General features: G+C 30.1%; 1 protein-coding gene across 1 annotated transcript in view; it reads left to right on the plus strand.

The window, feature by feature from the left end:
- Positions 1–4,094: 4,094 nt before the first annotated feature.
- Positions 4,095–14,441, plus strand: part of LOC113401647 (aryl hydrocarbon receptor) — a 127,932-nt gene continuing 117,585 nt past the window's right edge. The window contains exon 1 of the mRNA XM_026641639.2: positions 4,095–4,328. The gene's annotated coding sequence lies outside the window, so the exon portion shown is untranslated. The remainder of the gene's footprint in view (positions 4,329–14,441) is intronic.

Genomic DNA, 14,441 nt, shown 5'->3' on the forward strand with positions numbered 1-14,441 from the left:
TGTCTGTCTGTATGTTTGTTGTTGGTATGAACCTCAAGGAAAGACATAGATTTTTTATATCTAAATCTGTAAGACCAATCCGTAATACAAAGACGCGGGCAACAACCAGGACGTTTGAAAATCAGCACAGAAACAAGTCACGAAGCAGTACTTCCGCGGCAAAGTATCTAACGAAAACGAGTTAGCAGATATAATCAAAACAACAGACAAACAAGAAATATACTTAATGGTACTAATGATTATGAAAATACTATACCGCTTAAATTTAAAGGCAACACGACGCAGACAGTCCCACGGGTGGGTTAAAGTCTTCTCTCCCTGTGGGGAAAACGTTGGGAGCTTATTCCACCACCCGGCAGAATTTCACCGAAATTGATCACATGAAGGTTTTCTCACGGTATTTTCCTTCAACGACAAAAACAAGATGAATTATAAATAAAATTCAATTAATGAAATTCAGTGTTGCTTGGCCTGGATTTGAACTCACAATCATCGGTTAAGATGCACGCGTTCCAACAACTGGGATTTCTCGGTTATAACCTTTGTGTTTTCAATTCAGTTGAGTTTGTCATTTATAAGATGACGGGATAATAGCAAGAGAAATAAGAGACTTCTCTTGGAGAGATCTAGGTCAGCTTTTAGAGAAGAGTTACGTTATGAGAAAAGATTCAATCATTTTTGTCAATAACGTTTTACAACGGAGATAGAAATCACAAAACTACTCTCTTGATTATTTTGAAAAATGCAGAAACGATAGATAAGCAGAAGCCTCTTGAATTAACATACAAGGCATTAGTTATCGAGTTGCTTTGTGTTCGAAATTTATTTTAAAATACTTATAATAAAATATTTGGACATAAGAACATGCCCTGTGGGACTGCTTGTGTGTCTGTGTACTATAGGTACTAACTGAACCTACGACTGTACCCGCGCGAAAATTTTAAAACACAAATTTCCAATCACCGTTTTACCCCCTTATTCGGTCTTAGCGGATGTCTACACCATATAAGGACACTATCTGCTAAATTTCAAGTGTGTTGGTGTTGGGAATAGTTTTTGAGATTACTTGATTATACAGTGAGTGGTATTTTGCTTATAGACATTTAATACAAATATATTCAAACTTTTTTATTATTTTATTTTAGAATGAGAAACGAGAAAATTGTCTACCTGATAGAAGAAGAAGAATAAAGTAAGTAACAATTATACCGTTAATGGGGCCGTTAATGGTAAACCATAGGATCTGATGTTACAGCCCAAATACAAGGCCGCAGTTACACTGGCTCACTCACATTATAATACATAGCAAGTATATACTAATTTTATTCCCATTTGGGGACGTTTCTATAAAAATACTTTTTCTTTTAAGGACTCTTCACACTCGTTCAGGATGATTATGAGTATGTTTACTTTAACAAAGATACTTTTAGTGTAAGTCCTTATTCTTGTTAGAAATTGCAATTTGCATATATTTCATTACGTATTTAATTTTTTTCATTACATCACTTTGAAATTGTACTTAAAGATATATTGGTACATGCAGGTATACAAGATCGCAGGAGAAATTAGCGAAATATATACATATAATATCCGTACTATATGTCACAACTAAAAGACGTAAAATATATATATCTTAAATTATTCAAGATTTTTACCGCAGAATGAGATGAATTACACACATACAATTAAGTACATAAAAACTCCTACCCTCGGTTCGAACCCGTGACTATTGATTACGTTTGACAAGTACTCCCCACTGAACCATTCATTAACGAAACCTGTAACTAAACTCACTTCACTTCCTGAGACTCTACCTAGATATATATGACATATATACATATGTTACTTGTGTAATGTAAGTAAATAACAAATTAAATTAATTTATAAAAAAAAGTGACTCATAATTATAATTATTAAATCAATGATTATATACTTTATTTGAGACTGTTATACCTAAATAAGTTACAATGAATATCTTCCCACATACTTAGTACCTACCTAAATATATAGGTAGATATATTGACCTATTGATACTAATGGTTAAGATAGAGCTAAGCTTAATAAAGCTTAGGTATGTAATATTTAGTCAATATTTTTTTTTAGGATCGCAATTGCGATTCGACGGGGAAATGCTAGCATTCCTGCCACCATTCCACGCGGTCAAGATTTGTACACTAACTATTTTTAAATCATATTTTTATATATTATGGAATTAATGTTAATAATTCTCATGTAGATAAATATTGTATCTATATCTTAAGCTTATATTTTGATCAAGAGGCAGTAATAAAATTTACATAAGTCTTAATCTGCTTTCCATTATTTTGTATTGATTTCAAGTTCATTCACACAACATTCTACATTAGACTATAAACGATTTTTTCAATAAAAACAACAATTTAACAGTTATGTATCTAATAGGTACTTATGTAATTTGAATTAAATTATATTATCTACTAATGAATATGTATTTAATAAGAAATAAATAATAACAATGTAAACAAACGCTCTATTTGACGTGTATTCGTGCCGACGGTCGAGGGGAAAATGCGAAAACTCTCCCTTTACACGGCAGCCATTTTGTGACGTCATAGTATTTAGCCGGGGACGGATTTGGGCGTAGCTTTTCGTTAAATTAGTTGAAAAGTTTTTTTTTTTACAGTGTATATTTTTTTTATTTTGCTATTATATTACAAAGTTTAAAATTTAGGACTAATTGATAGGTATACATTTTGAAAAGTATTTCGTTATAATACCTAAATTATAAAAATGAGGCATTAAATATCGAAACAAAAACCAGACGAGATACCCAGAATCGTAAACACGTCGCATAATTGGTGTTCATTAAATACCACACACTAAATCCTTACCTTATCATAAACAAAACATGCCACTCGGACCAATTAAATCACTCAAACGTCATATCATTTTGGTAGCCACCGAATAGAAGCGATACAATTTACTTTCAATACTTAACAACAAAAAAAGACAATAAAAAAAGCGCAAAAGATCAGAGTATTCCTCTGAAAATAAAAACGTAAAGTACGTCCCAGTGTGCGCTTTGATGACGCCGAGCTTACAACCGATTGGTGGTTCGAGATTGGTGGGCGTGGCCTGTTTTAATCCCGCCCACCACTCATAGGGGTCTTTGAAATAAACCGTCCACATCATATCAGGCGCTTGGCGGTTGCGCCACGCGCAAATGAGCGGTCGCAGCCAGGTTTGAAAAAAAAAACACGCGAAAAAAATCTTCGTGGTTTTTGAACTAGTGATCTGTGTAATATAACTATATCGTGTTTAATGGAACGAATGTAATCAGTGACCTTAAGTGAATGAACGAATGGTGTTATAAGGACGAAACAATTGTGTTGTGATAATTCGGTCCATGCAGTTTTAAGTTAAACAATTTCTTCCAAACATAATTCCGGTTAAGAAGCTCAATATATCTTCCAAACGTCAAGTCGTATTGCGTGTAAATAAATAATGAAAACACATTAATATTTATTAAATTATAAATCAAAAATATACAATATGTATATATCAAAAAGAAAAAAGATTTATTAACGAGAATAATCAAACTCATATACCAATCATAACATAGTATACCTATATTTGAAAGAAAAACACAATCATTAAACCAATTAAAAACGATAAACAAATACATTTAAACCGGACGTTATAGTAATTAACGGAAAAATAATTTCAGATAAAATCGAGGTCAGATTTAATCAAATATCCTTATAAGTATTCAAAACTTCCAAGAACCTTTATCGAGTTAAACATTATCATTTAAAAAAATCTATAACCATTAACACGTTTACGAATAACCAGTAAGTATTTACTTATTATTCACATTTATTAACAAAAACACATATTCCAAAAATCCATTTCGATTAAACTCGAATTCCAAAATCATTAAAACGACAAAAAAAACCTTTAAAACGTCAAGAAAACACAGACATTAAAATGTATAATTCAGTGCTAATTAACAACAACAATGACAATTCCGTTTAAACAACAACAATGTCAGATGTATCGACAAATATTTAAATTCCATTTTGATTAAAACTAATTGTAATATAAAGCCTAAAAGTGTCGCCTAACGTTTTTCAACAGTCGGTGTCGCGTGGATTAGTTGTGAGTTCAGAGGAAGTGACAGCCGGCAAAATAGCCACTGAGTCGAAGTTACAATTGTGCGGCTGGGGTGGGCAAGGTGGCTACGCACTTGAAGGCTGCGTGGACACCAGCCTGCTTCGGCCGCCGCAACCACATACGAGCCAGCTTGGTACCGTGTACGCAACTAAGAGACGACGGAGGAATGGAAAAAGGTAAGTCGTTATAGAACGCTATTTTTAAATATAGAACTGTGACAATCGGTGAATTTTGCAAAACGTAGTTTTTTAAATTTCGAATTGGAATGTTTGTTTTGTATTCGTTGGAATTTAATTTTGTATAGGATTAATTATATTGGTATAATTCAGGGACTGAATTCTATTAATATTGGAAAATCGTTATTATATTTTGAATAAAGTCCTTTTCAGCTGTTACTTAAAACATGTCACAGAAATATGTAATAAGTTAATAATTTGTTGCCTATTTCTATCAATGAGCTATTATTTATAAGTAATATAAGCCATTAAATCTTATCATTAATAAAAAAATATCAGCCTAAAGCAATTTAATTAGGTCAAATTTAAGAAAAATTTAATACTTACCTGACCACACACTAATATTTATTATTAATAAGAACATTAATTTCCTCTATAAATTATTATAATCCATGGTGTTAGTAGTTATTACTTGATCTCGTTAAAAGAAAATTATTCAAAAATAATAACATGATGATGAATAATAATTTGACCTCTATCGTTATATTAATTTGACTATTAATATACATGCAAATTTTTAAGTAAAATATTTTTTTCACGATCGTCTCTTCGTGTCTATCTCGTCGTATCTCGAGTCGTGACAAATCAATTTTTGTCATTTAAATAAAAACAACGATATAACGCAATCGATAAATTAACGATCCGCTAAAATAATCGATTTTATACTTTATATCTCAACATTACGGTATGGAATTATTTAACGTATTCTATACTTGAAATTTGGTAATTTTTATGTAAAGCCGTATAGACTGGAAGCGACTGTATTATTCATTTTTAATATAGATAAAACTAATAATCATTTGCATTATAATACTTATATTAAATCTACTGGAATCGAATAAATAAATAAGTTAATTTCAAAAGTCGTAGCTGCGGTGTTACTACTTTATGTACCTTTTAACTGACAACCATAAACAATAAACCGATGCTTGCGATTCTAGAACTGTAATTGACAAAGAAATCACCATATCAATTGCACATATAAAACTTAAATTAAAATAGCGATAACTTCAAACAGGGCACATCTAGCAAATTTTATACAGCATCGAATCAAAGACCGTAACAAAAGTTGCGTTCAAAAATTAGTCTCGGCCTATTATATCGATTCGATTAGTAATTTATGGGGTGAGTAATGGGCGTTATATCGATACAGATAATTCGATTGCCGTGAGTTGTGACGATCGGTAATCGAATAATCGACTAACGGATAGGAATTGGCATAGATTTGAAACACATTTAAATTGAATTCGGTTTTTGAATTATCTTATTTAAACGTTTTTAAAATTAATTTCTTACAAAATATTGCGATCATACAAACACATGCATATTCAAATATTAGATAAATCGTTTGTTCTCCTTTCTTAAATTCAAATTTAAGATTTTAAGTTTGTTAGTTCGTAGGTAATATTATTGTACTAATAAAATATCTTTTTATTTTAAAAACGAAAATAGAGTGAAATTGAATCTGACTTCTATTAGTCAATACTTGCCATTTTTTTTTTTTGTATTATTTATATCAATAATACCGATTATCAATACTTATTTAAGAAGTTTATTTTATAATAAAAACAATATTGATGACAATTTGTGTAGTGGAAATATGATCTTAAGCATTCTGTATCATTACATTACAAGCACATATGTAATACGAAATTTAAGAAGCATTTATACATCCTTAGAGGTTGACTTAATATGTTTATTTTATACACATATTATTGCGTCCCCGCGAATAAAATAACGTAAAGGATTTTGAAGGCACTCACAGTCTTAAAAATAACATAATAAATATATGTAGAATTTATTCAAGTAGAATCTTATACGCACTTTTTAAACTAAGATTTTTAATTTAAATTTAGCACCGATTCCGAAAGTTCTCTATACAAGTTTCAAAACTATTATATAAGTACGTTAATAAAATACAATTAAATATATATATATTATTAATGTATTTCAAGGCTTTAGTGATTTTTTGTATTTTTATATATCTATTAATGCCTTAATTTCAATACATTATGATTCTAAGAGGAATTAAAGTCACGTTAAATAAATTCTTTACAAATCTCATACTTGTTATTGAGCTAGGGTCAGATAGGAATAATAATTAAAATAAAATGCCTTAAAAATACTTTCGAACTGTGTGTCAAAATATCACAATAATAAACTTTAAAATTATCTCAAGATATTTCCAAAATAATAATCATCTCTACTCTACATTGACGTGGGGAGATGAAAATACTAGTCGACCTTAGACCGACTAGACTCTTCTCTGTAATCAAATGAATAAAACTAATCTATCTGTCGGTTTTCCCTTCTTAAATCATATCAGTTAAGAGTAGGTATTTCAGCTTGACTATATACCCTGACCAGAAAAAATATTATGAAAATACATACAAGTTAAAAACTTCTTATATTACATGTATCATTTATTTATATATGATTATGAGAGAAATGTTTTTTTATGTAAAATTATATACTTTATTTTTAAACATATATATACTTTTTGACCTGCATTACCTAAGGCTAACAGTAAAGAATGTTTGTGTGAAGTACATTAAGAACTTTTGAATTATATATATGTTTGACTGTGCTGTGCAATAATGTAATCAAAATCCACTTACCATTTATTATAACAATAAATAATTATTTGTATTATTGTGTACCGCTTTTAATAATGAGTGAGCCAGTGTAATTTTCAGCACTGGATAAACGTAATATCAATTTTCAGTGTGAGGAATGGCTAATGTTTCTTACAGAGCGATTGTCTACGATAATACCTTATGTCAGCATTGCTATTTTAAATTAAAAATAAGGAATTATTGATGAACTGTTAGTTTTTATTACGGTATATTTTGTGTAAATTATAAATATCAAGACAATAAGTAAATCACGTAACGCCATATGTCATGAAATTGTAGTGTTAAATACCGCTCTATCGATTTGTGAGTATAAGGGAATGGAGTGATCCTGTGTTTACGGCCTCTAAAGTACCTCTTGTTCTGTACAGCGATCGATGAGAATGGTCGCCGTCACTGATACCGTCATATATGTTATTTTCTAATTAAAAAAAATACAATTAATATACATGGGAAGTATTTTGTACATCTTAATATAAGTTAAGACTTTTAACTTTTATCAAAGATCTTTTAACTTTTTCTATTCTTCTGTGTTTTAATTGACTCGTTATTCAAACAAATTGTATAAATCGAACATTATACAGAAATATCTTATATGTGACAGAGATGTGTTATACAACAGACGGATTTTTGGTGATGTTATGATTGAAGATATTATTCAGATATCGTTAGCAAAGCATAGGAAAAAAATCAATATTTATCCATAATCAATACGGAAAATTTTAAGAAAACACAAAGCAAGGTTTTGGAAATATTTTTCTTTTTTTAATATCTATATCTATAAACTCATATAAGTTTGTCAATAAATAAACTAAACAGAGGAGATGAAGTCGTCGTTCTGTTCTATCTTTGCCTTTTTATAAATATATAGATAGATTAAAATTCCAAATAATTGCATGTAATTAGAATATATTTAGTATTATAATACTTGCATACATACATATAACAATATATATTCATTTATATATATATATATGAGAGTGTAATATAATTATTCCAATGTATATATTAAATGATATTACAATTTATGTAGAGTCCTTTTGTTCAATAAAAGTTTTGTTTTAAATTTATATATTAATACTTTAAGGTTGAACAGATTATATATATTCATAGAGAAGGTTGATGGATACATTACATCAAATAGTTACTTTATTATATGAGTCACATAGTTTATTCAGGATCTCCAACAAAGGAGATCCTGAATATATTATATGTATACAATATACATTTTATATAATAATTAAGAAAAAATAATTATATTTCTATGTAATAAATTGTTTCTATGTTATAAAGAATTTCAAATATAAAATATACCTAATACCTACTACGCAAGGAAAAAAAAAAACAAAATGAATAAAGTTTTTCTATTTCAAATAAATCATTGTGTTTCATTCACTCTATACAACCACTTAATTAGCAGAAAAGAGCAAAAACATCTTCTATATTTATGATTAAATATATTTTAATAACCATAGAAACATTTATCGTTGTATATTTAAGTATATCAGTAACAAAAGGTTTTATTTGCAAATAAGGTAAAGGTTACATTTGAATTACAATAAATTGTTAAATTACAATAACTGAGCTCGTTATAGAAACTTTTTAGTTGATTTCTTATATTTATCGTAAAGCCGCTAAACATTTAGCACTAAAGAGTTCGTATATATTTTAACAGAAATTTTAATCATTGCCGTAGTATTTTTATTGTTTCTGTGTTCTCTTACGTACAAACCGAGTAAAGGATTAATGGAATTTTATGCATATATATATAGTTTATGAATCGGAGAGTGACTGGTAATATTTGGTAATTTTGAAAGGCTTTAAAGACTAATAAGTTTGTTAAAGTTAATGTATACTGTTACTTAGTACAGTATTATCATTAAAATCTTTATAAAAAAATAAAATAATGATAATGCTTTAAAAACATGTTATATATCTATAAAACTATTATTATGAAAATAAGTGCTAGCTAGAAATAGATATAAAGGATAATAAATCAATTATTTTTCATGATAAATTTAATTGTCAACAAACGATTTTTGCAACAATCATATTTAAAAACATAACTAATTCTGTAAAATTAAAAAAATCGAATATTTTAATATACATAATATTGCATACAAGAAATATTTATATATAAATATCTCTATCTTTCTACAATGAGAGAGTTTGATCAAAATATTGCACAACATTTTCAATTTGTGTTGCAAAACTGTGACTGAATCCAAATTTTATATGAATTAATAATTATTAAAGTTCTTGGTGTATGTTATTATGTATTATATGCATCTAGTTTTGCCTATTAAACAGCAACAATAACCAGCCTTCTTCCATTGAGAATAGGAAGGCTGGTTAAATTTTCGCGCAAATAATCGGAATTACGATTCAACGTCGAAATGTCATATTGCACTCGTCACCATTCCAAGCAGTCATGATTTGTACAGTACCTATTTAAAATTTATTTTTTATATACATATATAATAAGACCGCTATGTATATAATTATTATTTTAATAAATAAACTAAACTGACTTACCTTGTAGAGGCAATCAGTAAAAAATCTATTAGGTATTTTTATATAGGTATGAAGTACTATTAGAAAATAGACCACGTATTCTTGATGATATATAATGTATGTACATATTTCTAGTTCTAATAAGGTCATAAATTATTATCCTTTTTCAAGAAGTAATGAGCATCGTTTCGTATAAAAAACTCACTTTTCTCTTCATAATTGACGGATTCACGACAAAATATATACTAATCAATTAGTCTTATCATAGAATAACTTAAAAAAATATATTACGAGATATATTGTCGCTTTAAATATATAATTTATTAAAAAATTACATATATTTTTTAATTTACATGACATAAATTTCGTCGTAATATCATGCTAGCAAAACTAATTGTCATGGCGATCGGTTGAACGACATAAAAGTTGAAGCGCTGAAGCGCCATCGAGAGATGAGTTATGAAGAATAATTATATGTGCCAACTGTCATGTTAATCGGCCTAAAAGTGCTATAAATATTTAAAAGTATCGCGACGAAATTATTTCTGCCAATAAACGTGTGTACAGTAAAATGTACTAACAAGGCAACATTCCCAATTCGAAGTTAGTCAATGATATTAATTTGTCGTTGGATGTTGTAATGACATGATGCTAATAGTATATAATGATCTAACGACGCACAGACAGCGTTACTGACCGTGGCATTGTTCTTAGCGAACCTTCTTGTCAGTTATGTTAATAAAAACCTCATTTATATAAAACCTCCTTAAATATAAATTTGAGAATTTCACAAAATTTATATTTTTTAGTTTCCATAATCATATCATTTAAAGTAGAGATGATCTAGTCAATAAAACCCGTGAATATTAATTCAGCATCACAGGTTCGAATATGGACATAAATTCATACAAAGTGACAACTCCCATTTCCGTCCAATGAGGTAGAAATTTCCAAATATCATTTCTTAGTGCTGCTTCTCCCAAAGAATAACTGTGCCGAATTTCAAGTCAATTGGACTTATCATTTGTAGATGTCCGGTAAAATTCCTGACCGTCCTTTGAATCCTCGTGTGAGAGGATCTGCGCCACCAACTCAGCATAAAAATGTTGCCAACAATACCAGAAACTTTGTAGTTACTCTTTTTCTCAAGTGGTATACATTTCAAGAACCATGTCCAATTAAATTTATATGCCCTGTATGGAAATCAATGAACTTGAACCCCATACCTTATCAGGAGACACTAGTGTCCAGTGAGCTTTTAACGAGCTATATTTAATAATGTCTAGGAAAAGAGTTTTGGGGTAAAATTATTATTAAAAACTTAAATTATACCAATTCAATCGTTAGTATATTTGTTCTTTGTTAAATTTAGTATATAATATAAATACTAGCTGAACCACCTACCATCAGGTGGCCCATTTGCCCGTCCACCAACCTATGACATTGAAAATTGCTAGACGCAATTTTTTCTAAGTTAAAATAGTAGTAGTGTTAGAAACGACGACTTCTGTGGTCGAGTAGTGTGTACACCGGTTGTCATGGGTACGCCACTCCGAGGTCCCGGGTTCGATTCCCGGCCGAGACGATGTAGAAAAAGTTCATTAGTTTTCTATGTTGTCTTGGGTCTGGGTGTTTGTGGTACCGTCGTTACTTCTGATTTTCCATAACACAAGTGCTTTAGCTACCTACATTGGGATCAGAATAATGTATGTGATGTTGTCCAATATTTATAGTTATTAAACGGCTGTATGTATCTCAATGCTGAGCAAAGCTTTTCTCGTGAGGAAAAGGCTTATTTCAAGACGGTGTTCTAGTGCGGATTGGCTCTACATGTGTTATGCTATCATTAGTCACGTGCAGGCTTTCTCACAATATTATCCTCCATAACTACGCATGAGTTCAATAATAAATACAAAATAGAAACATCAAAATCTTCGGTTCAAATCATCTTCATTCAACAGACTGTCTCGGCTGTTGCAATAGTGAAAAAGCGAGACGCTAAATACAGAATAACTAAATTATATATTAACAAATGACATTTTACTGCGTTGTCTATTTTAAACGATAATGTTCTACGTTTTCCGCTAATTTGTTATTGACTCATAATTTTCATGGTTCATTTACTTGTCCATTCTATTTCATTTTTATTTCTACATCGGCCATATATTATATGCTTATGTTATGCAATTATTATGTTAAACTGTTTTCTATATTTTATAATCTATTTCTACTTGGTAGTGGGGCTTTGTGCAAACTGCTCTACGTTACTACTGAGATACCCTTAGAGATACTGAGCAGAACACTCACACTGAGTGACCCAGTGTAAATACAGGCGCAAGGGACATAAAATTTTTGTTAATTTTAGTTTTAAAAATCAATGTTATGAAATTATTTTTATTTTATCTTTTAAATCTTAACTTTAATTTTGTCACTGTAGGTTGCCACACTTCAACGGTACAATTATGATTTATATCTTAATCTCTATATAAACTAAAGATTCAAATAGAAATCCACATAAATCCCATAAATAAATTATTGAATAAAACTTATCATTTCAATAAATGTTATTATATAAACAGTTTATTTCATAAATACATTGCTCGGCTTAGTATATAAAATGTTATAAATGAAACGTTAACATTCAGAAATGTTGCGAAGTAAAAATTTACAATTCAGGTGTTCGTTCAAATTATTTCATACTAAAATTATAATTTGTCAAAAATAACGGGACCAATTCCTAACATTTAGATATAGTTACAATAACTTACAATAATAAAAAATACTTACACTGAAAAATACATCTATAAAATATAATTCAACGTAATTTGCATAGACATTTAATTTGAATAAAATGTAAACATATAAAAATACCATTGCAAAAAACCATTCGAACTGTCCGCTCGGCATTTTAACCAGCGCAATGTATCAATGTGAACGACTAATAATTTTATATCAATAATAATTAAATACTGTGAAATCCCACAACACGTAGAGTTCAAATGGCACGGCTATTACTAGAGCCATCTGCAGCAGGTGAGAACTTATCGTTTCTAAAATAATTCTGTAAATAACTCTACAATAATCTTGCCTATTTTTATAAATACTGGTTTGTTAACTTTGAATATTTATTTTTAAGCGTTGGACATTTAAATAGTAAGTTTAAAGGATTGTTCGGATTTTTATTGTAAGACCGGGGGTTTTAATCGCTATTTAAACGTATATCATTGGAAAAAGACATATAACCATCAAGTTAATAAGCTTGCTGCTTAATTGTTAAATATTAAAGCATATAAACATTATAAACACAAATCAAATTTCCCGTCTGGGTAGGTACCATTCATCAGATATTCTAACATAAAACAGCAATATTTCATATTGTTATGTTTCGGTTAGAAGGGTGACTGAGCCAGTGTAACTACCAGCACATAACATATCAGCTCCCATGGTTGGTGGCTGTGGTGATCACTGACCACCAGGTGGCTCATTTGCGCGTCCGCCTATCTATACTACAAAAAAATAAATGAAAAATACAGTCGTGCTTGCCTTGAAAAGTACAGTTTGCGTCTAAAATGTTCATGTCTCATAACCACTGTTTCGTCGCCAAATCCAAATAGGCTATATAGTATAAAATTTTATTAATTTACGACGCTATAATATTCTGTTCATTAATTTTATTTTATACTTTTTAAAAAAAAAAATGAAAGCCTTTAAACTAAAGTCTCATTTCGAATTTAACAACCAATTAAATATTACGAGCATAATTCATCATATATTTTTAAATATCACGAAAATGATTTCATAAGTACGGCCTTCTTAATTGTTATCGTGGAGTCTTTTAATGCGGTCTTTTAATCCTCGAGCGGCATCTAAAGGCATTTGTGAGTAAATGAAGTTATTACACGTTTAATTCATAATGATCACGATTCAATCTGCCAATAACGATTATCACAAAATACAGTTCAATCAAAAATCAATCATACGCATCGAAGCCTTCAGGCCTTGCCCGACGCGGGACTCGAAGCGCGTGTCGCTTGCAATTGCGAAGTAATCACACGAATCATGTTCTGCTATGTTTATCTTTTAATTTACGCACACACTCATATTGAATCGTACCTTACTTATAAAGGGTGTTTAATTAAACACTGATAACTATTTCGATGAATGGAGCCGAGATGGCCCAATGGTTAGAATGCGTGCATCTTAACCGATGATTGCGGGCTCAAGCACAGGCAAGCACCACTGAATGTTCATTTGCTTAATTTGTGTTTATAATTCATACCGTGCTCGGGGTGAAGGAAAATATAGTGAGGCAATCTACGTGTGTCTAATTTTCAACAAAATTCTGCCACATGTGTATTCACAAAACCGCATTGGAGCAGCGTAGTGGAATATGCTCCAAACCTTCTCCAAAGGGATAGGAGACCTTAGCCCAACAGTGGGAAATATACAGACTGTACTGTAGTCATTTCTGTTAATTCGAAAGAAGGCACTTGGTGGGACTATGTGAAAATCTGTCTGGTTGGGGATTTTATCTCTTTTCTACCACTAAAGAGTACTATTTAGTATTGTTGTTTTAGTATTTGAAAGGTAAGTGAGACAGTGGAATTAAATATACAAATTATCTATTATTTTCCCAAGTTGGTAACGCACAGGACGTATAGAGTGGTCAATATTTCTTACTTCGTCAGTGTCTGGGCGGTGGTGATCAATTACACAGGTGCTCGTTTACCAGCCCTTTTAGTTCGTATAAGCGTGATTTTAGTTGAATTACCATGAAACTTATAATCTTTCATGTAAGAAGGTTAAAGTTTTTATAATTTAATCGAATACTTATTCCCGATAGTGCGACATGACTCGATTTTTTAATGCATCTATAATCAATAATTAAAGTGACAACACTTCGAAC

The sequence above is a fragment of the Vanessa tameamea genome, chromosome 20, assembly GCF_037043105.1.
Source record: "Vanessa tameamea isolate UH-Manoa-2023 chromosome 20, ilVanTame1 primary haplotype, whole genome shotgun sequence".
Classification (NCBI taxonomy): domain Eukaryota; kingdom Metazoa; phylum Arthropoda; class Insecta; order Lepidoptera; family Nymphalidae; genus Vanessa; species Vanessa tameamea.